Raw genomic sequence first — 23,869 nt, forward strand, 5'->3', positions numbered from 1 at the left:
GAAGATTCTTCATTTTGTTGATGTTCTTTAGCATTTGGTATGTTTTTGGAATGGCTGGTACTGGTTGTTCCTTTCTATGTGTAGTGCCTCTTTCAGGAGCTCTTGTAAAGCAGGGCTGGTGGTGACAAAATCTCTGAGTACTTGCTTGTTCGCAAAGGATTTTATTTTCCTTCACTTCTGAAGCTCAGTTTGGCTGGATATGAAATTCTGGGTTGAAAGTTCTTTTCTTTAAGGATGTTGAATATTGGCCCCCACTCTCTTCTGGCTTGTAGGGTTTCTGCCGAGAGATCTGCTGTGAGTCTAATGGGCTTCCCTTTGTGGGTGACCCAACCTTTCTCTCTGGCTGCCCTTAGCAGTTTCTCCTTCATTTCAACCCTGGTGAATCTGACGATTATGTGCCTTGGGGTTGCTCTTCTTGTGGAATATCTTTGTGGTGTTCTCTCTATTTCCTGGACTTGAATATTGGACTGCCTTGCTAGGTTGGGGAAATTTTCCTGGATAATATCCTGAAGAGTATTTTCCAGCTTGGATTCATTCTCTTCGTCACATTCAGGTACACCTATCAAACGTAGATTAGGTCTCTTCACATAATTTCACATTTCTTGGAGACTTTGTTCATTCCTTTTTTGAGCTTTTTTCTCTAGTCTTGGCTTATTGTTTTATTTCATTGAGTTGATCTTCGACTTCTGATAGCCTTTCTTCTGCTTGGTCAGTTCGGCTGTTGAAACTTGTGCATGCTTCACAAAGTTCTCATGTTGTGTTTTTCAGCTCCTTCAATTCACTCACATTTTTCTCTAAGTTGTCCATTCTTGTTATCGTTTCCTCAAATATTTTGTCAAGGTTCTTAGTTTCTTTGCATTGATTTAGAACATGTTATTTTAGCTCACGGAAGTTTCTCATTACCCACCTTCTGAAGTCTGATTCTGTCATTTCATCACACTCATTCTCCGTCCAGCTTTGTTCCATTGCTGGTGAGGAGTTTTGGCCCTTTGTAGGAGGCAAGGTATTCTGGTTTCGGGTGTTTTCCTCTTTTTGCGCTGGTTTCTTTCCATCTTTGTGGATTTATCTACCTGTCTTCTGAGTGGTTGCTGATTTTCCGATTGGGTCTCTGAGTGGACGTCCAGATTATTGATGATGAAGTATTTGTTTCTTAGTTTTCCTTCTAACAGTCTGACCCCACTGCTGTAGGACTGCTGAGGTCCACTCCAGGCCCTGCTTGCCTGGGGAACTCCTGTAGCAGCTGCGGAACCGTGAGGGTTCCTACCAGATTCTTCTTCTGCTATCTTTGTCCCTGAATGATGCCTGCCAAATGTCAGTCTGATCAGTCCTTTGTGAGGTGACTCTTTGGATATACGGGGGTCAGGGAGCTGCTTGAGGAGACAGTCTGTACTTTATAGGAGCTCTAGTGCTGAGCTGTGAGCTCTGTTGTTCATTCAGGGCTGCTAGGCAGGTACATTTAAGTCTGCTGCAGCAGAACTCATAAATCCCCCCTTTTTTTTTCCTCAAGTGCTCTGTCCCGGGGAGTTAGGGCTTTATTTATGAGTATCTGTTGCCCTTTCCTGCCCAATGAGGAGGCAGTCTAGTCACTGCCTGCCTGTAGTGGCTATGATGAGCTGCCATGGGTTCCACCCTGTTGCTGTGGGCTCCGTTCTGTTTCCGTGGGCTCCGCCCTGCTGCCATGTGTAATTCCCTGTAGTCCTGTTTATATGGGTGTGGTTAGAACTGCAGTGGTGATGGTGGCCCACCTCTGTAGTGGCAGACTCTCTCTGTTATGGCTGGTTGCCTCAGCAATGGCAGGCTGCGTCAGCAATGGCAGAGTACCTCCGTAGGGGTCGAGTGCCTCAGTAGTGGCGGACGCCCCTCCCCCACCGAGCTGCACTGTCCTGGGTTCAGCTGTTCTTGCCGTGAAACTCTCAATCCCTAGCGTTTCCAATTGCTGTTTTGTTTGTTTATGTGGGGGTGGGAACCGCCGAGCCTGATCACCTGGCTCCCTGCCTCAGAGCTTCTTTTTTTTTTAAAGTTGAACAGTTGACTTTCTCCCAGGTGTTCCAGTTGCCTGCTGCAAGGGCACCGGGATCTGTGTGATTTCTTGTGCAGTGACCCACTGCGCCGGCTCAAACCACGTTGCTTCCTGGGAATCTCCTGGCCTGGCTTTCTGTTTAAGTCCCATTTAATCAGATGAATGTGCTAATGTGCCTTCTGAAATCTCCAATTGCTGGTTTAACAGGGCAACCAAACCAGTGTATTTTGTATGGAGTGTCGCTGAACTGTGGCCTCAGCCCAAACAGCCGTGCCAGCAGCCCGTGGGGCTCTTACACCTGGGAATCTCCTGGTCTGTGGACAATAAAGATCTGTATGGAAATGCGGCACCCACTCACCCTCTGCAGATTCACTGGGGGCTGCAATCCTGAGTTGGTCCTACAGTGCCATCTTCCCTTTTTCACCAGAATATCTCCTTCTATCCCTTTACTTTCAGTATATGCCTATTCTTAAAGTTAAAATGGATGTCTTGTAGGCAGCATCTAATTGGATCTTGTTTTTAATCCACTCAGCCATGCTATATCTTTTTATTGGAGAGTTTAATCCATGTATAAGCATGGTTATTATTGATAGGTAAAAACTTACTCCTGCCATTTTGCTAATTGTTTTCTTGTTATTTTATAGATAATTTGTTCCCATCTTCCTCCATTGTTGTCTAACTTTGTGGCTTGGTGGTTTAGTTTTCTTCTTTATGGTTACAATGTTGGGATTTTAAAATATTCAACATGAATACACTTTTTTATTTGGATAATGTGTAAAATGTCTGCAAGGGGGGAGAGATAATAAGTTTTCCCTTCAGAATGCACTGTTTTGCCTGGGATCAGGAATAATTTATAATGGTAACTGTTGCTGGTTAAAATTTGGCTCCTACCCATATTCATGCAAACTCAGTGTTCTAGATTAAAAGAGATTTAAGAGACTTGCCAAGCAAATGCATGGTTTTTAGATGTATCCTGGTTTGAATAAAACAGCTATAAATAAAAACATTTATGGGATTATTGAAAATTCTGACTATAGTTTTCAGGTGGCATTGGAGAATTAGTGTTATTGTTAGGTATGTTAATATGGTCATGCAGCAATATGTCTTTCTTTTTCAGAGATGCATACAAAAATATTTAGGTGTGAAATGTCCTCATGCTATAATTTGCTTTAAAATTCTTCAGGAAAAAAAAGATAAGCAAAATAGAAAATTAAGATAGTGAGTACATGTTATCTATTTATTATTCTTCCTATTTTTTTGTGTATTCAATTTTTAAAAGAAATTTACCCCAATACATATATCCCACCCCTTCCACTAAGAACTCCAAAACTGCAAATTGCTGTAAATATTTTTTAAAAGTGAAATAATTCTACGATTTTGAGAGAAAGTCAACACTGTATGAAAAAGCCCAGGATTTGGGCTAAAAATCATTAGTCTGACCCCGATCAACCCTGTGGCCTTCAGCAGTAACTCAGCCTCTCAGGGCTTTGATCTATTCTTCTGTAAAATGAGGGAAATTGTCTAAATAACCTTCAGGAGGTGTTTTAATTTTAAAATTCTGAGTCCTTCCACATCAGATAAGCATCTATTCAGTTGTTTGTGCTGAGGAGTACAGGAGACCACCCAAATGGGTTCATAAGCCCATTATGCCACTTTCTTGTTGGATTACCTTGGGCTTCTCGCTAAATTTTTCTGAGCCAGATCCTCTCCACCTTGCTTGTCCATCATCAAAGCGTCACTGTAAGACTATAATAATGTAAGAGGAATGAAATCATGATTATTAAGGCATATTCTGAACCACATACCTCCATTGGCAACATTAAACTTCACTCCAAACTCTCCCCGTGGTCCTCCAGGACAGTGGCTGGCTGTTAGGATGATTCCACCAGCTGCCTTGATCTTCCTGATAATGCAGGAGACCTCAGGTGTCGACAAGATGCCATTCTGTCCAATAATCAGTCATCCAATCTAAACCATCGAAAACAAAATCAATCCAGTTGTATGGGATTAAAGGAAAGTGCTCCAGGCTCTCTTAACATATAGTCAATCACTTGATAAAAGAAACAGAGTGGGCTTTAGATTAGGGGAGGCAGTGGAGGAGTAATTATGACATTGTCTCTTATCTAATGTCTCTAAAACCATTTGGAGCACCCACATCTGGTAGTCAACTATTAATCTGTAAATAGGATATGGCTTATTGATCTTCAGTAGCTTGAAACATCTGCTTTTGATAACTGAGGGGTTAGCCTGAATCACACAAGTTCTTAGTTTCATACTGAGTCAGAAACTATGCATGTGAGCATGCTAGAGATTACAAGAAAAAATAAATGGAGTGCTTCTCTGCTTCTTCTGCTTCCTCTAACTTAGAACAAGCTCAGATTAGAACAAGTGCAAGGGGCCTGATTTACTACAACCTCATCCTCTGAAGGCATATTTTAAGTGTCCTCTTCAGGAATGACTGATCTGCTGAAGGTAGAAATTCTCTTTCTGCTGTTAAGTGACAGCATGTTCTGTGACATTGGAGAAATTACCCAGTCATGCTAAGCTGAGATCTGTCATCCATGGATGCAGCCAGATTCTTTCTATAGCTACAAAACTGAATTTTTAAAAAGGCAGCAACACAGCCTGAAGAACATTTATTGCCACACTTTGTTTCAAAATTGGGTTTAATATCATCCAATCTGGTAGTTCTCAATCTTTCTACAAAGTAGAATAACATATGAAGATTTTTAAAATCCCAGTACTCAGACTGCATTCCGGACAGATTATATTGCAATCTCTGGGGTAAAGCCAAGCATTAGTAGTTTTAAAGCTCCACAGGTGATGCCAATGTTCGGCCAAGCTTGTTACTCAAACCCCCTTATTACTCAAAGGGCTGGAAGCATGGGCATCACCTGAAAGCTTGATGGAAATACAGAACCTCAACTGGGCATAGTGGCTCACACCTGAAATCCCAGCACTTTGGGAGGCTGAGGCAGGCAGGTCACCGGAGATCCAGAGTTCAAGACCAGCCTGGCCAATGTGGTGAAACCCTATGTCTACTAAAAATACAAAAATTAGTCAAGCATGAGAGTGCATGCCTGTAGTCCCAGCTACTCGGGAGGCTGATGTAGGAGAATTGCTTGAACCTGGGAGGCAGAGGTTGCAGTGAGCCAAGATCACGCCACTGCACTCCAGCCTCTGTGGCAGAGCAAGACTCTGTCTCGAACAAGAAGTGCAGAACCTCAAGGCCCACCCAAGGCCTACTGAATGAGAATCTGTATTTGAACAAGATCTCCTCTCTTCCCAGATAATTCATTCAATAAGTACTAATATAACCCACAAGCCAAGACAGACTTTGACATACAGTCCAACAGCAAAGTTGCCCTGGCGCCATCATTGCTAGAGGCCAGTCACTGACCAAATATAACAATCAGGGAGATCAGGGTAAAAAGAGATACAAGAGATTAAAAAACACACGCACACCGAGACACAAGCTCAAAAAGCAGCCTTGGGATGATTTTGTATGGAAATCTACAAGATCCCCAGGGTAAATATTTTCAAGTAGAGGAGACAGATTATAAACAAGCTATAGTAAATAGTTACTAGTGTGGTACATATTAGGAAGGAATTAGACTGCTGTAATAGAGAATAAAGGAGTGTCAATTTTAATAACATAATGACAGCTAAGGGAGCTTAGATTTTATTCTAAGTACAATCAGAATCCATTAAAAGGTTTTAAACAGTGGAAGTGACCTGATTACATTTTTAAACATCATGGACTGAGCAGCCCAAATGGTCCTATTAAAAACTAAGTCACATCAAGTCACTAAAACATTCTAGTAGCTTTCCTTGTCCCCCACCAACCCAAAACAAAGCCAAAGTCTTCATCATAGTCTACAAGGCCCCACATAATCTGACCCCTTCACCTACCATTCTCCACTGCCCTCCCTCTTCTGTTCCAGCCACAAGGGAACAGAACAGCTATTCCTCAAATAAGCCAAACATGATCCTGCCTCAGGGCCTTTGCATTTTCCTGTTCCTCTGCTTAGAATACTTGCTCAGATATTAATATACCTGTCCTCTAATGTCCTTTGGGTTTCTGTTTCAATGAAAGCTAATCAGAGATAGCACCCTTGATAGTCCTATATAATACAATAGCCAGAAGTCCCTAACTTGTCTATTGCTTCCTATTTCCTTCACCGTGCTCTAATTTTCTGTATCACACATATTACCGTCTCATATATTTCATATTATTTGTTTATTGTCCCACTGTATGTAAGACCCAAGGACTGGTTCTTTTTTTTTTTTTTTCCACTGCTATATCCCAAGATCTTAAAACGAATCTGGCATGTGGTAAGTGTACAATAAATATTTGTTGAATTGATTAATGGAGAAAAATGAAAGAATGATGAATAGCTTCTCTGGGAGAAATACAGCAAGAGGAAGATCAGATGGGAGAGTAATCAAGTCTAGTGTTATAGTATCTTAGACTAGGCTAGAGCCAGCAGAAATTAAAATAAGTCATTTTGTTTGAGATAGATTTTTGGAAGGAGGATGAACAGAATATGCAGGTGGACTGGAATATGGAAGAGGGGAGCCATGGCAAACAGCCTCCAAAATGGCCCCAGTGTCCTTGCCTTTTGGTATTTGTGCCTTTGTGCAGTCATCTCCCACACTGAATGATGCAGATCTGGGTAATCAGTATATATCGCAGAAGTGATTGTGACCACAGTGAGGCCACAAATGGCATGGACATTTGTGCCCTGCTCTCTTGGTCTGCTCATTCTGTGAGAGGCCAGCCTCCATGTCATGAGTACACTCAAGAAGCCCCGTAAAGATGAAGGAAGACCTGCCAACAACAGCCAGCACCATTTTTCCAGCCAAGGGACTGAGCATCTCACAATGGATCCTCCAGCACCCGCCAAGCCTTCATATGACCAAAGCAATACCAACATGTAACTGTGTCCTCATGTGAGTTCCCTAGCCAGAATACCCATCTCCTGTCTCACAGAAACTGAGAGATAGTAAATATATGTGCTCACAAACATTACCATCTAATTTTCCACATTATATGTTTATTTCCCCACTGTATATAAGACCCAAGTACTGTGTTGTTGTTGTTTTTTCACTGATATATCCAAAGAACCTAGAACAAATCTGGCATGTGGTAAGTATACAATAAATATCTATTGAATTAATTAATGGGGGGAAAAAAGAATGAATGATGAATGGCTGCTCTGGGAAAAATACCTTGAAGAGTGGCAGGAGCAAAAGGAGGAGGATGAGATGGGAGACTAACAGCCAGCACCACCTTGCCAGCCAAGTGACTGAGCCATCTTGCAGTGGATCCTCTAGCCCCCATCGAGCCCTGACTAAGTCACTAAGTTTCATGGCAATTTCTTACACTGCAATAAGTAACTAATATAGAAGCAGTGAGAAAAGGAATCAAGAACATCTCAGCTTTCTACCTGTAATAACTTAATGGATAGTGGTGCTATTAATCAAGTCAGGAAAGAGAAAGGACAATAATTACACCTATATTATTATCCAGAGCCATGATAAATTATTTTCCATATGCTCTTGCTAAAATTTATGTAGTCATTCAACTCACTTTATTCAGTATCTACCACGAAACAGACAATATGGAAGAACCTTCTGATATAGAACTGAATATAATTTAGTCACTGCCCTCAAGTAGCAAGTCTGGAGAATCAAGAATCTGAAAAATATTTGTAAATTTGGTTCAAAATTTTCTCTCTATTGAGCCATTTAAAGGGAAAACTATGAAGATTGTAGAGCAGTGACATACTGGGTTAGCAGTTTGTAAAAACTTACAGTGTCCTTCCATTGCACAGAGTCAATGCTGAGGAGCAGCTGCCCAGCCAGGGGCTACATTTTCCAAACCACCCTTACATCTAGGTGTGGCCACATGATACATTTGGATCATGGGCGATAAACTAGTATGAGAATGAGAACAGAAGTAATGTGTGAGGATGTCAGAAAGCAGAGATATCATCTCTACACTGCTTATTTCTCTTTCTACAGATTCAATGCAGGTAATCATGTGGCTGAGGTTGTCAGAAAGCAGAGATACCATTCTACATTGCTTATTTCTCTTCCTACAGATTCAGTACAGGTAATCATGTGGCTCCAGGAAATGCCAGAGTTACAGGAGGAAAGAAACCTGGGTGCCCATCCCATTTGGTAGACAAGAGTCTTTGCCCCCAAGGGACATACTCATTAAACTATTGTGTGAGTGAGAAATAACATTGTTGTTTTTAAGGCAATAAAAATTGCCTACATTTCAAGTTTATTTGTTACAACCACCCATATTTTCTCAAGTGGTAGCGAAAGAAACATAAATGATACTTTCATGCTAAATCAAAAATGTCAAATACAAAACTATTTTACACTATTACAATATAAAATTATGTACACTTTGGGGAAATGACTTAGAAAAATACAGAAATAAACCTTCAACGTTTGTTAAGTAGGAGAGATTATAGATAAATTTTTATCTTGTTAAATTTCTGTTATTTTTAAAAAGGTAATTTATATTCTGTTTAAGAAGGTTAAAGTGAGTAATTACAATTGAATAAAATTTCAACCTGAAATATTTTAGTTCTAATTGAAGAATTAACAGAAGATCGAATTCTAGATATCTGGAAATTTTCCCTATGTGAGATGCTCATTAACCCATCGATACCAGAGAGGAGACATTGCTGGACATTGTCCTATCATCTGAGGGATAAGTACTGGAGGAGATGTGAGAGAGCGGGTGATGGGGCTTCCAAGGTAAGACATGGAAAATTGTGAAGATATGTGTGTCCAATATGGACACTCACCAAGGTGACCTGGGCAGAGGAGGATTTTAATAATAGGATGACCAGTCCTGCAGTTGTCTATGAGTGTCTTTCCCCAGCCACTCCTGTCACTGTCCAGTGGGCTCATGAGCAAAGTGGCTGATACGGTTTAGATGTTTGTGTCCTCCAAATCTCATGTTGAAATGTAATCCCTAGTGTTGGAGGTGGGGCCCAGTGGGAGGTGTTTAGATCATGGGGTGAATCCCTCTTGAATGGTTTAGCACCATGCCCTTGGTGGTAAGTGTGTTCTCACTCTGAATTCACACGAGATCTGCTTGTTCAAAAGGGTGGCACCTTCTCCCTTGTTCTCTTGCTCCCAATCTTGCTGTGTGGTGTGCCTGCTCCCACTTCCTTGTCTGCCATGAGTGAAAGCTTCTGAGCCCTCACCAGAAGCCAAGCAGATGCTGGCACCAGGCTTGTACAGTCTTCAGAACCATGAGCTAACTAAACCTCTTTTATTTGTAAATTACCCAGCCTCAGGTATTTCTTTATAGCAATGCAAGAATGGTCTAATACCAATGCCATGATGGTTATGCATGGGCTCGACAACATGGACTTTCACCCCCCAGGGTTGATCTGGCTATGGCCACTGCCAATACTGAGTCTCCTTATGGTACCATTCCCCACATGATCAGCCAGCTACCTGGTGGCAGATTGGGTGATTTGGGCCACTTCCATCATGGAAGGTGCCACAGTTTGTACTCTACTAGAATAGACACAAAGAAGAAGAGATATGAAGACAGATGCAAAGACTGGAGTGAGGCAGCCACAAGCCCGGGAAGCCAGGGAATGCATTCTGCCGCCAGAAGCTGGAAGAGGCAGGGAACCGACTCTATCTATGAAGTATGTCTATGCCAACACCTTGATTTTGATTTCTGGCTTCCAGACCTGTGAAAGAATAAGTTTCTGTGGTTTTAAGCCACCAGATATGTGGTAATTTGTTACTGAAGTCCTAGGAAATGAATTCAAAATTTGTAACCTAATACAAAGTTTGTGTTAGCTTCATAAGGCCGCTATAACAAATTGCCATAAACTTGGTGGCTAAAAGCAACTGAAATTTATTCCCTCCTAGTTCTGAAGGCCAGAAGTCCAAAAGCAAGGTGTCAGCAGGGGCCTGCCTCATTGGATCGCTCTAGGGGAGGATCCTCCCTTGCCTCTTCCAGTCTCTGGTGGCTCCACATATTTCTGAGCTTGTGTCACATCTCTCCAATCTCTGCCTCTGTCTTCACATCACTTTCTTCGTGTGTCTTATGTCTTCTCTTCTGCTCACCCTTTCTCTTTTAATTAGCCCAGGATAAATGTCATCAGAAAAGGTTTGCTTTCAAAATCTAGTCATTGGTAAAAAAAATAAATTATAACTATTGGAAGCCCTTTTATATAAAGAAAAAGCATTCAGCTTGAAGTTAAAAGGCACAGGCATGGCTGGGCACGGTGGCTTGCGTGTGTAACCCCAGCACTTTGGGAGTCCAACGCAGGCAGATCATGAGGTCAGGAGTTTTGAGACCAGCCTGAACAACATGGTGAAAACCCATCTCTACTAAAAATACAAAAATTAGCTGGGTGTGGCGGTATGTGCCTGTAGTCCCAAATACTCAGAAGGCTAAGGCAGGAGAATCACTTGAACCCAGGAGATGGAGGTTATAGTGAGCCAAGATCATGCCACTGCACTCCAGCCTTGGCAACACAGCAAGACTCCATCTCAAAAAAAAGGCATAGGTATGAGTCTTGGCTCTACCACCAAACATTTTACTTCTCTGAGGCTCCATGTGTTTATCTGAAAAGCCAAGAAAGAGGAGGTTGTGAAAATCCACCAAAGATCAGATTCTACCAACAAAAACTCTTTATTAAATTAACCATGACACAAATTATTCTATTGTCTTCCCCAAATCCCACAACCCCCTACAACATTTAAAATTCACAGCAGATTATCCCTTAAACTACCATTTTACTCTCTGAAAAAGTCCTGTCAATGCAGTAGACCACTACCTTTCAGTGTGCTCTACTTACACAATTGCTCGCAACATCTGACTTTCATTCCTGAGTGAAATCCAGAGCACAGCCCAGGGAGGACCAGGCCATGGCATTCTGCTGCTCCCTCACTGAACATCCCACACCATAGGGTCTGGCTTTGGCTGGAAGAAGGGCAATCTCACCCAGTCCTCCAGAAGTACACTCACCCATATGAATGTTACTGCCACTAAGGAGCATTTCCTTCAACTCCCACATGGAAAAGGGGACAAAGTGGACCCGAGTCCACTCACACACACGCACATAGGAGGCACGCAGATACAGATGCCAGGTTCCACATCTATCACATATATGAACATCACACAGACCCCTGCAGACACATCCGTGAGGCATACGCATTCCCAATCACACAGACAGACGGACTCAGGATAAACCTGTTCCTACCCAGCCGTGACTTGTAAATGCTTGAGGAAATGAAGACGTAGTAGAAAGGAGTGTGCAATTATTCTCCACAATACTGTTATTTAAGATCTCTCCATGTCTGTCCTTCTAATGGCACCAATGCCTTCCATCAAGCCTTAAACCTCACCTAGATTATGTCATTGGGCTTTTTCACCTGCATAGCAGGTGCCAAGGGAATCAATATGCCCTTTCGTATGCCTTAGACCAGTGTCCCAAGAAAGATAAAATGTTATGCTATAAAAGCTTTTCCCCAGCACTTTATTCCTTTACATCTTGAGCCATGTACAACTATGGTTTTTTTAATGATCTTATTTCTGACAGCTCTTTTTCTTTAGAATATCAATAATTTCTCTTCTGAATTAGATTTAGTATGAGTTCGGTTTCTAATTAGCTCAAATTAAAGTCCTAGAGAGCAGCAAGGTAATATTTAAGCCCTCAGGCTAAAATCTCAGGGTAGGTGCAGAATTTTGACTCCAAATCAGTTTTCCCTGTGACATACCACTAATGAAAGCATGATTGCCTTCATATGTGAACTCCCTTAAAGCAGACTTACCCTTTGTGATTCTCTTTTAGCTTTAAATGCCATTTAAGAAAACAAGAGAAAAATTAAGCATGACATTCCCTAATACCCTCTGCTCACTGTGTTATGACCCTATCAGTCCCAAAATGAATTGAGAGAGTGGAGAGACAGTGAACAGAAACTTCCTTGATGCTTCACAGAGGAAGTGTTCTCCAGGACCACATAGCCTCCATGATGTCCATCTACGAAGTGCTGTAGCAAGCCATATACACAAAGATGCCTGTTTTCTGTCTTCTCGGTTTAAAACAAAACCAAGAAACGAAGGAACCCCAAAGCCAAGCTGCAATGGGTTGCAGAGTGCCAGCCCTTAAGTAGTAGTGTGCATGGGTAAATAGAAGGTGGGTACATACAATTTCAAGAAATAACAAACTCAAGGCATGAATGTGGTTATCCAAACATCAAGGGATTTCTTTATTTGCGTTTGGATAATTGTGCAGTTACGTGATTTGTTACATGGAGACCAGATGGGAGGAAGAGAGCTCATCCGTAACTTCCTGTACCTCTGGAAGTCTTTACACACATGCTCTGGGGCTGGAGGGAGAGATGAGTGCTCATTAGCACCAACCCAACATGGATTTCACATTCAATTCCTGATATCTGAACAAGTGCAGAAAAGTCACAGGCATCTAGAAGTGTGGCCCAAGTTCTGTTCTTCAATTGGACCCATTTCTCAAGTTTTCATTGAGAGGATCAAGAAATCTAATCTTCCTTGGATACAAAATGGCGGTAGTGAAAACTGGAAATATGTCCTTCCTGGTAATTAGGTAACTTCAATGCATAGGAAGTGCTCTGAAATCTTTAAGGTATAGAGTTTGGCCCACTTGTTGCCATTTTATGAAGTGACCACCCCAACTGGATCCCAGGATAAGAACTACAAGTGTCCAGTGGGTCTACCTGGGTCTGGGTCAAGAAAGCGGAGTTGAGTACCCTGAGGTAAGCTGAGATTTGGGGGTCCAATGGGAAAGAATTTAAGAATTGACTTTGCCACCTACTGCCTGTGTGACTTTTGGCAAGATCCCAAATCCCCATGTATCTCGGTTTTGTTATCTAATAGACCACATGATGGAGGATAAAAGAAAGTGACACCCAAGCTCCCATTTACAGTGTCTAGTACCCAACAGACTCTCGACACATTCCACTTGCTCTTGAGTCAGTCGTTCCATGTCACTGAATATTCTTCCACAACATGATTTTAATGGATATAGTCTTCTGTTATTTAAACGTACCATTGTTTATTGACCAACAGAAAAGTGTTCTTTATTACCTAAAATTCTTATATGTAAAACAAAAACATGTTTGAAGACTAATCCCACAATGTGGTATAAATTAAACTGGATGTAGGCCAGGCATGGCAGCTCCACCTATAATCCCAACACTTTGAGAGGCCAAGACAGGAGGATGGCTTGAAGCCAGAAGCTCAAGAGCAGCCTGGGCAACACAACAAGACTTTGTCTCTACAAAAAATAAGAGAAATTAGCCAGCCATGATGGTGTGCACCTGTAGTCCCAGCTTCTTGGGAGGCTGAGGTATGAGATTGCGTTGAGTCAAGGAATTTAAGGCTACAGTGAGCTGGGATAACCACTGCACTCCAGCCTGGATGACAGAACGAGACTCCGTTTCAAAAACAAACAAACAAAACCTAACGAAAAACTAAAAACTGGATATAGTTTGCCAATAACTAAGCAGCAAATTAATTGTAACATTTTTACATTTCAATGATGTCTTTCTTCTTTAATCATAAACTTGTTCACTAAGAAGCTGCTGAAGTCCATGGTAGTGAGTGACAGGTACATGTCTGCACCCTTGTCCTGACCTGCATCTTCTTCGATTGTCCTCATCTGTGCCCCGGACTGGCACCGCTCACTTCTATTACCGAGCTGTCCTGCTAACTGATCCATGTTGTTGAGCTTGCTGCACAAAGCTGTTCTTACAAGGTAGACTTCTGCCTGGAATACTCACACTTACTTACACCGCTTATCCATCCAACTAAACACAAGTTCTATTTATTGTCATAGAAACAGAGGTCATTTGGAAACACCTCCTTCATTTCGATGGAATGTTCAAACATTTCCGACATTTTGGCTCTGCTGTAGCCTCTTGTTAAATACATCTAGAAAAGAGACAAAGCCTAATGGGGAAGCTGTGTGCACACATATGCTATAGAATAAACTATCTAAATGCTTAAAAATACTTTCCATCTGGCACCACACCTTAATAGGTAGACAGAAATTATGTATGTGTATATCTCTCTATATATGTGTACAAATATATATCTCCAAAACAAGAATTCATTGTCTTATTTACATATAGGTAGAATACATGTGAATTTACATATATATTTATAGATAGAACAAAAAAAACCTCAGTCTCTTCAGGGCCATGTGTTTTCCCTGAGTAATTGTCACAATTAATTAAAATAGATTTCTACTCATTTTTAGATAAATTCCATCAGACCAGTTTTCGCCTGGTTGGAAAATAATAAATGCCTATTTGCTAAGTGCCCCTGCCCCCATACTATGTTCCAGTGAACTAAAGACCTCTGGCAGTCATAGATTATAACTCAGCAAGATTAAACAATTTACTATTATTTATGACAGCCAAGCTGGATCTTCTGTATTATATTCCACATTAGCATCTATCACTTTACATTTGGGAGATCCTGTCCAAAAAAAAAGATTATGCCTCCTAACCAAACATTCAGCAGGGCTGCAGGAACAGGCCCTCTGACAAACATCCTGCCAAAGTACTTTAAAGCATTGTGAGCTCCACAGCTGTGCATTTTCAGATTAGCATGGAGTCTCTTCGCCTCTGCTTGGTCTGTTCCTTTCAGTAATCTCTCACATGGCCCAGTCCATTCGGTTTGAAAATCCTCATGTAATGAGCAGATTAAGACCAGGATTCAGTAAAGGGCCGTGGGGAGGGCATGGGCAGAGAGGGTTTGGTCTTAACACAGCCTGAGCCTCAAAAAGGTTTCATATGAAAAAGTATGGCACTGACTCAGCTCATGCTTAACAGGAAATAATGCACAGACCACACCGAAAAAGTCCTTTATGTTGTATGAATGTCTACACTGGAGCAGCTGCTGCTGCTCATGTACTGGGATAGAGTGTGCACCTGTGTGTTTGTGTGTGCATGAGTGTGAGTGTGTGCTGAGAGGGGGAGGAGATCACACCTTCAGCAGTCGCCACCTCAACCTTGGCTAGCAGCATGCAGCAATGCCAAAAGTCAAGAGGAAGCTGTACCAAAGCAACGGTGGTCACCACATCAGCAGGCACCTTCTAATTAGTAAAGCTACTAGGACTAAAAAACACACATGAACTTGTACTTCTTTTATTTTAATCAGAGAAAAATATTTTGGTAATTGTGTTAAATGAATAAATAAAATAATTCACAATGCTGTGACCCACTAACACATTCAATCCTCCCCACAACCCTGGAAGATATGTAGACAAGTATTGTTACTTTCCTTATTTTTATAAACGAGGAAGCAGACCCTAGGAGGCTAGGTGACTTCCCCACAGCAAATAAGTTGCAAGTGGTAGTATCATAATTAAATCCAGAGCGTCTCCTTTTGTCTTCATTATTGTTTTAATGTTGAAGGTAATGCATATATGCGTGTATGATCTTTTAAATCCAGAGATGTATATGGAATAGAAAGGAAAAGGGACTCTCCTTTCCCATTTCAAACCCTCTGCCCCCAAGATCTATCCACTGTTCACTGGAGTATGTTCTTTCTATCTTATGTTCTATGACTACATTAGACACAAAAAACACAATACTCCAGTCGTTGCTTTTTCTTCACCCACACGCTATCCACATCTTTTCCTTACTACATATAAATGTACACCCTTTATTTTAATGGTGTATATTGTGTGGTTGTGTCATACATTATGTACCTGTTCTCTAGTGTTGAACATGGAGATTTTTTTTCTGAGTTTTTCCTTAGCAAAGTGCTGCAGTGAGTACCCTTGTACACAGAAGTTTGTACATTTGTTTTAGAAAATCTACAGGATACATTCTTAGATTAAGAGATTCCTGGGTTATTAGACAATTACTCTATTAATTTAGATATATACTTCCAAATTGCCTAACTGAAAAGTTGTGTCAATTTAACTTCTATGAACAGTATACAAATATGACAATTTTCCAAAACCTACACCAACTCTGGGTAATTCATCTTTTTTACAAGTTGATGGATTGTTTTAATTTCTATTTCTCTGGTTACCAATGAGTTTGGCCACCTGTTCATGTGTTGTTATTATTGACGATATTTATATTGAATTGTTTGAATTTTTCTTATTGATTTGGAAAACATTTTTACATATCATAGATGTTAAATATTTGTTATAAAACTGTCCTTCCAGTATGTGGTACATGTTTTGTCAAGTAGAATAAACTCTTGTCCTTTGATTTCAGATTCCTTTCTCTTTCCATTAGAAATCCCTAAATGTAAAACTAGATATTGATAGCTAAAAACCAGGATGCTTACTAGAGAAAAACAGTACAAAAACAATAATTAAATATTACATTTATACAAAATACCTACTAGTACAAACTTTAAAAGAGAAAAGTAACATGCTTCCATGACTTCAGACTAAGAAAAAGAACTTTGGAGGTTAAATGTTCCTGAAATTTTTCTTTTCATACAACTATGGACATGACTCCGAAAGTTGATGTCATTAAAAATGTAAGAGGTGAAAGATATGTAAAGACTCAGAGAAGGTGAATTTTCATTTTAACAAGTCATATATATATTCTAGATATTCTCTTATTCGTAACTAAGAGAGTCAAATCAGATGAAAGAATCTAAAAACTCCCCCTTGACTGTATAAGTAGAAGTTGAGGCACATTGGCCAAATCTTGAGTGTTTGCATATTAACTCTTAAGAATATAGGCTGACAGGCCATTAAAGCCCTAGCTTTTTATGTTTAATTTAAAATTCCCTGAACAATTTATACCAATTTTTCCTGTCAATTATTCTCAAATAACCTTGTTCAAATGCTATTACAGTGCTTGTTCACACTACTGTTGTCTAACAGAAGAGTATCTGGGAACTGAAAACGGAAAGAGTTGGGTCAATGACTCCAATACCTACGCTTGGACTTCTCCAAAGTGGGTTCCAATTTCTTGTCCTCAAGTCTGTATAGAAACTAGAAAACTTCCAGAGTTCACAAAAAGCTCAAAGAGAACAGATGTTTTATACAAAACTCTTAGGGCAAGTTTCACGCATAATGTTGCTGATGTGTTTCTGCCTTTTCAGTAAACATCACTACGTTTTATCACAAGATTTAATAAAGCAGCTTAGTTAAAAATGCCATCTGGGTCTCTGGACACATTAAACAAAGCTTAAAATAACCACCCCAGCAACTGGGAGGGCCCAGCTGTTCTCATAACCTCTCCCACTCCTTTTTCTTCCCCATAAAAAGTGAATGAAGAGCATGGGCTAAAAGTATCCAGAATGAACTGACACAAACGGGGATAGATGGAGCCAAGGGCTATCATAAGCTTGCTATTGCTCACATAATAGATTTGGTAATTCCACAACTTGAGGACGGGGATTCATAAAGGGAAGCAGAGAGAGGTAAGAGAATTATGGAAGGGCTCATTCAAGTTTTTGAATGTAACACAAACCTGGTCTCCCTCATGTCGATCATACCAGCCCATTCCATTTACCTATTCTGTAGTGAACTCCGGTAGTAAATACAGAGCAATCACCACCCAGTTCTTTCTCCCTTCTAGAGATGAGATCTTAGCCACCCAGTCCCAGATTCTCAGATCCATTCCAGGAAAGAAGACCTAGGTACTGAAGCACAGGTTTCCCTCTCTCCTTCCTTCCTCTACCTTCCTACTACTCTCCCTTCCCCAACCACCACCACTTCCCACCTCACTCCACTTCCAAATCTATGTTGCTCAGTTTTCAGGCCACCCCAAGATTTGTTCCCCAGATAGTTCTAATAAATGCTAAACTAAGTATATTCTCATTCTTTAGAGCAACCAGCTTTTCGTGACCAACCGGAACCAAATACAACCTACACATGCATCTATCTGGAGGACACTCCCAAGGCCCTGGCTGAGCCAGCCTTCTGCATACCAATGCATTTCAGCTTCCCACTTTGAAAGAGTTCACAAGGCACTGAGAAATGACTGAATTCTGTAAGGGGCACTGTGTGTCAATATCATTGCCATTCATCATGTGGCCAATATAGAGCATGACTAGCCAACAAATAAATTTTCTCTTGGCTAAAAACTTGCAACAAAACTGTTAAGTTTTTTACCAAGGGGCCCACTACAGGCTATATTCAATACATACAGTCAAATCATAATTATCTGAGATGTATTCAGTTGGTCATAAACCTTTATATTTCAGTAAAAGTTATTGACATTTCCCAGTGCTATAGATGTTACCAAGTGCTTTCATATGCAGTGTTTCACTGTCATAATGATTTTTAGATGAGGAAACAAGTGGTTTCTAGGTATTTCAAGAGGGTAAAACTTGCGGCCTCCAACTTGCATGTGTACACCAAAAACAAAATCCCAAGGCCCTTCAACCATGTGAATGGACTTTGACTCTTTTGGTCAGTATGTGGCATAGCTAGGAAAAGAAGGCGGGTCTTCCAGCTGCCGATACAGGGTTTTTTCTGCCATACTTCAATATCTCCAAGGCTAAAGTCAAAAGAGGGTATGGTTATCACATGAAAATATCTAGTTTGGATTTCCCAAATGTGTATTTGTAGTATTTGGTGATTTACTTTAATTTAACTTATCATTCCTTTGGGTTGTAACAGTCCAACTCCATTTTTGAAAACAAAACAAAATAGATTTTAAAAGCTAAATTATAGATCTTTGCTGTTCAGTATGGTAGCTACTAACCACTTGTGGCTATTTGCATTTCTATTTTAATTAATTAAAATTAAGTAAAATGCAAAATTCAGTTCATCAGTTGCTCTAGCCACATTTCAAGTATTCAATATTCACATCTGGCTAGCGGCTGGGACAATGCAGATTTAGAACAGTTCCATCATCAGAGAAACCTCTATTGAACAGTGCTATTATATAATGTCATCTCCAGAGAAAGAAAACTTTAGAAATAGTCAGAAACGGCCAGACATGGTGTGCATGCCTGTAATCCCAGCTACTCAGGAGGTTGATGTTGGAGAATTGCTGGAACCCAGGAGGTGGAGGTTGCAGAGAGCCAAGATCATGCAACAGCACTCCAGCCTGGTGACAGAGCAAGACTCTGTCTCCAAAAGAAAAAAGAAAAAGTCAGAAACATCTTGAGACAGGCACAGTGCTGTCATCTGTCCAATAGTGAAGTCGTTTAGGAATAAGAAAGATCAGAACAAAGATGAGAAAAAGAGTTTGCCTTAGGTGCACCAACCCAGAAAAGGGCAAAGGCATTCCTCCAGTCATTGTGTTGCATTTTGGCTCTTAAACTTTTTAAGAGATGTGAATAATTTGATACATAGAAGATACAAAAAAGTTGAGGCTCTGAAGCAGGTGGAAATAGAAAGAGAGCTAATTTGTTACAAACTAAGCTTAACCATAATTCATTTAAATGATACTATTTGCTCTTTTCACATGATCAGTTTTTCTTTTGCTCTATAGTATGACACAGTTTATATCTTTAAAGGGGAATTAAAATATTTCTTGGAATTTATAAATGTAAGTTCTCATGGCCACATAAAAACTACAGAAACAGATAAAAACTATCTCTTATTTATTCCCTAATCCATTCGAATTAAATATAAAAATACAAGCATCCAGAGTGATACTCAAAAAAGTGAAAGTGAGAAACAAAAATTCCTTTGTCACCTGTGGAGGTAGTTAACTCACCAAATCCTCACTCCAAACACCAGTAATTTTTAAAAGACATAAACACATGTTCTGCCTTTCCAGAAGGAACTATATTTCAGGGTAACCAATGACCTAGTTGTGAAGAAAATGGCCTACTTATAGAAAAATGCCAGCTAAAACATATAGAAAGAATTAGAAAGTCACCATTTGAAACCCCTAATGAAATAATCAACTCAAATAAGGATCATCCATAAATGCTAAAACAATCAGGTAAATGTCGATTCAGAACTAAATATACACATGGTGTAAAGTTTACATCACAGACTACTGGCCTGACCCAATGGTGAATATAACGGAGGAGATAGGCAGTAACCACCCTAATCTTGCGATCGTCTCAGCATCACTAACGATGGGATGTGAATATATGAAATATTCTCTTTTTTTTAAAAAAAAAAAAAGAAGTGGGCCAGGAGTGGTGGTTCACACCTGTAATCCAAGCACTTTGGAGGCCAAGGGAGAGGGGCAGATCACCTGAGTTCGGGAGTTCAAGACCAGCCTGACCAACATGGTGAAACCCCATCTTTAAAAAAAAAGAAGTTTAGCCTGAATTTAATTAAACCTTGCAACGGGCTAAACGTGTATGTCCTCCCAAATTTCATATGTTGAAATCCTAACCCCAAAGGTGCTGGTATTATAAGATGGGGCCTTTGGGGGTCATTAGGTCATAAGGACAGAGCCCTCATGATTGGAATTAGTGCCCTTATAAAAGAAACCTAGATTTCTTATTTTTTCGAAATCTGTACTAAAGAATCTAGGGATAAAATGTCACTTTAGCATAAGCCCCAAAAAGGTGAAGAAAATGAGGAAAAGATTGGTTAAAGCTGGTTGTTTGAAATTCTGAAACATGTCTACCATTCCCATACCCATACCACCCCTCTTAGAAGTAGTACTTGCAGATAACTTAAGAGTTGATGCTTCGGTGTGGTTTTTAATTGTAATCTGTCCTTTCTAATAACTAGTAGACTAAATTTGACTCTATTTTAATCATATATTAAACTATGCTAATTATATGCTAAAAAATTCCACTCTTAGAGTTAATAAAGTGTGTTTGCCATAGAAAACCCAATGAAGTAAGAAGCTGAGGAACCCTTATTATGTCAAGAAATAAGAAGACATAATAATTTTCCCATGCAAATCAACAACTGTAGCTTCAAAAATATCCTGACCCACAACAAGTATTGGACAGGCTATGTTTCTCTCACTCCCTAAAAATATTGGCCCAAGAAGGAGTATGAGAGCTGCCATAGCTCTCTCAAGGCTCATTATTCTCCATTGCTCCATGGGAACAGCCTTGTCAGACAAAAGTGAAAGACCTTTTGTCAACCTCTCTTCAGCTCCCTGATCCTAGCCAACCTTCATCAATCCCAAGTGAGGAGTCAGAGAGAAATACAAACCCCCATATCTCCAGCATCATTTTTGACTCTGCTGGAGTCAAAAATCACAATTCCACCACCCACCCCAACACCACTGGCCTGTTTCTCCCAATTGCTTTTTATTATGTTTTTTAAAAGAATCCTCTTTCCTTATCACTGAAACACTGAGAAGGAGGAATTATAATAGATAAATATGAAGCACGGAGAATCCTTTAAAAATATTTTTAATAGTAAGTGAGAAAATGCAAAGGAGAGGTTGGGAAGGAAGGAGAGATTCCAAATGCCAGGGAATTGTTAAAATTAGCTTTTAAAGATGTTAGCACTCATTTATACATCTGCAAGAGACTCCCTTTAAAGAAAAGTTCTATTTGTGTGGGTCTGGTTGCATTAACAAGGATGAAATTACTTTTTTAGATGATGTTTCCCACAGATAATTAATTAATTAAATGAAATTAAGTATCCCTTTTGTAAATGTCCTTGAGATGCTGCCAGACTTGGGAAACAGAAAATTGGGATATGAGGCTATGCCAAAAAATGTTTCTAGTTATAGGACAGAGAGGAAAGGTGCAGAGGAAGGAAAAACCTGAAGTCTGAGAATCCGGATTGCAAAAGAAGACTACCGAGGTCGTGGGAGAAGGGAGAGGAAATGAGGGTGAAAACTGAAAGGGGAAGAGGCATGAAATGTTGTCAAATGTCAAAAAGCATTTGGAGAGAAGTTGGAAATTGCATTAAGAGAGCCACTGCAAATCTAATTTCAGCCCATTTAGAGATATGCCTCCTGGGTACGGCGAACCCGAGCTGTTTAGCATCAAATTGATCCACTCCATCCCTATCCTAATCAAATAAATCATTCAGTAATTCCCCTGTGTTACACTGAGTTAAAGAATCGAAATATTAAAAATCTTCAAAATATTTTAAAACCCAAAATATTAAAGTATTAAAAACCTTAAGGACCCACTCTTGCCAAATATGTCAGGGAGTGTGTGTGTGTTCTGAGACACCACTACAGTTAAATTGGCAGAGCTAAGACTTAGGGGATTGGGGGATTATTGCAAAAAGACCACAGGGCCGGGGGACTATGTTGAGAACCTGCGAAAGAAGTTTGTGTGGGGATGGTGGATAGTGGACGTGTTGGGAAAAATATGAAAAACTGGGAGCTGCCTTGGAATCGACAAGACTGGGCAAGAGAAAGCCGGAAAGAAAAATGAACAGGTGCAGGATGCGGGCAGAGTCGGAGAAGAGTCCGGGGCGCCCGCAGTGGCTCCAGGAACTAGGAGCCCCTCAAGGCTTTTGGGGGCGGTGGGTGCTAATAGAACCCGGTGTTAGGGGTGCGCCCGGGAGCTGCGAGCGCAGCGGGTGTGGGGCACCGGAGGGTGAGGATGCAGGAGGGAGGTAGCAGAGCCGGAGCGAGGAGGGGGTCTTCCGACTAGGCCCGGAGGCAGTGGGGGGACCAGGGCATGGAGAGGGCCTAGCGGCAGAGCGGCAAGAAGCATGGGGCATCCGGTCACTCACCCCGTTGGCTGCAGCCATCTGCATCACGATCTCGGTGGCCGTCTTGCTAAAGTACCTGCCGTCGCTGCCCACCACCATGGTGCAGCCCTGGCGGTCGCGCAGGTCGATGGACAGCACGCTCTGGATGAAGTTGGGCAGGTAGTTGCGCTGGCCCTCGAAGAGGCCGGTGGGCCGCGGGCCGGCCTCTGGTCCTTGTAGGGTGCAGTGGGTACCATCAGCACCGGGATGGGGCTCCCCTCCATGTCGCCTCCTGGCCGGTCCTGCTGCGGCTCCTGGAGCCCAAGGAAATCTGCAGCCGGCTGAGGGGCCCGCACCAGCCTGGCCGCACTACCGGACTCCGCGTCGCGCCCGGGCCCCCTCCCCAGCCAGCCGGAGCCCTGCGCCCGCCCTGCGATTGCCTTGGGGACCACCCGCCCCTCCTCTCCGCTCCGCCGCTTGCTGCCTCCCTCGGCAGAGTTTGCCTCCACCTTCCTATAAAGTTTTCTCCCGCCCACCTTCTCTGCTGCCTTCCCAAGTTGGACTCGCTTTCGGGGTGTCCCAAAAGCCGGATTCCAGGGCCTGCTAGCCCGACCCAGGTGACGCTTCCACCAGCGCCGGGCCCCAGCCTTCCCTGGTGCTCGCAGCTCTCCAGGGCACACCCTCCGGCAGAAAACAGCCAAAACAGCCGGCGGGCCACGAGACTTTGGGCAGAGCCCTGGTTCCTCTCCCGCACCCCGGCCCCTCTCCCGGTCTCTCTGGGAGTGCGCAGCCTACAAGCACCAGTTTCTCTTTTGAACAAGGACGGGGAGGAGTTGGGAGGGGGCTGAAACCTTTTGCCATCAGCGAACAGCCCCAGCCAAAAATAACCCTGGAAAGGCGAGCTGAGAATGGTTATCTCCTGCCAGCGCTGAAATCGGAGTCTGGGCGCTGTGTGCGTGTGTGTGTGTGTGTGTGTGTGTCGCTGTGTGTGGGGTGTGTGCGTACCCTCCCACCACGACCATTTGTTGAAGGGAATCACCACTGTCAGCCTTCAATTCATCAAGGCTGAATTGAGCCGTCCACATTTTCCCCAGCCTCTTCCAAGGCAGCACACTTTCCGGTATGAACAATTCCTTTGTTGTTGTTGTTGTTTGTTTGTTTGTTGTGGTGGTTGCAACAGCAGCAACACAGCCAACACATATTTCCCTATTCTTCTCATCCTTCTCACCCTCCCTACCCAGCTCCTGCCTTAGAAAGAGGCTTGTCCTACAGCGTGTTAGTCCACACCATCTGAACT

At 41.7% G+C, this 23,869-nt stretch overlaps 1 pseudogene across 1 annotated transcript in view; it reads right to left on the minus strand.

Annotated features, from left to right (window-relative positions):
* Positions 1-22,907, minus strand: part of LOC103792971 (phosphoglucomutase-like protein 5) — a 39,317-nt pseudogene extending 16,410 nt beyond the window's left edge. The window contains exons 1-2 of the transcript XR_013533506.1: positions 22,615-22,907; positions 3,826-3,988 (exon numbers count right to left, since the gene is read on the minus strand). The product of XR_013533506.1 is annotated as a phosphoglucomutase-like protein 5 (transcript). The remainder of the gene's footprint in view (positions 1-3,825; positions 3,989-22,614) is intronic.
* Positions 22,908-23,869: the final 962 nt, after the last annotated feature.

The sequence above is a fragment of the Callithrix jacchus genome, chromosome 1, assembly GCF_049354715.1.
Source record: "Callithrix jacchus isolate 240 chromosome 1, calJac240_pri, whole genome shotgun sequence".
NCBI lineage: Eukaryota > Metazoa > Chordata > Mammalia > Primates > Cebidae > Callithrix > Callithrix jacchus.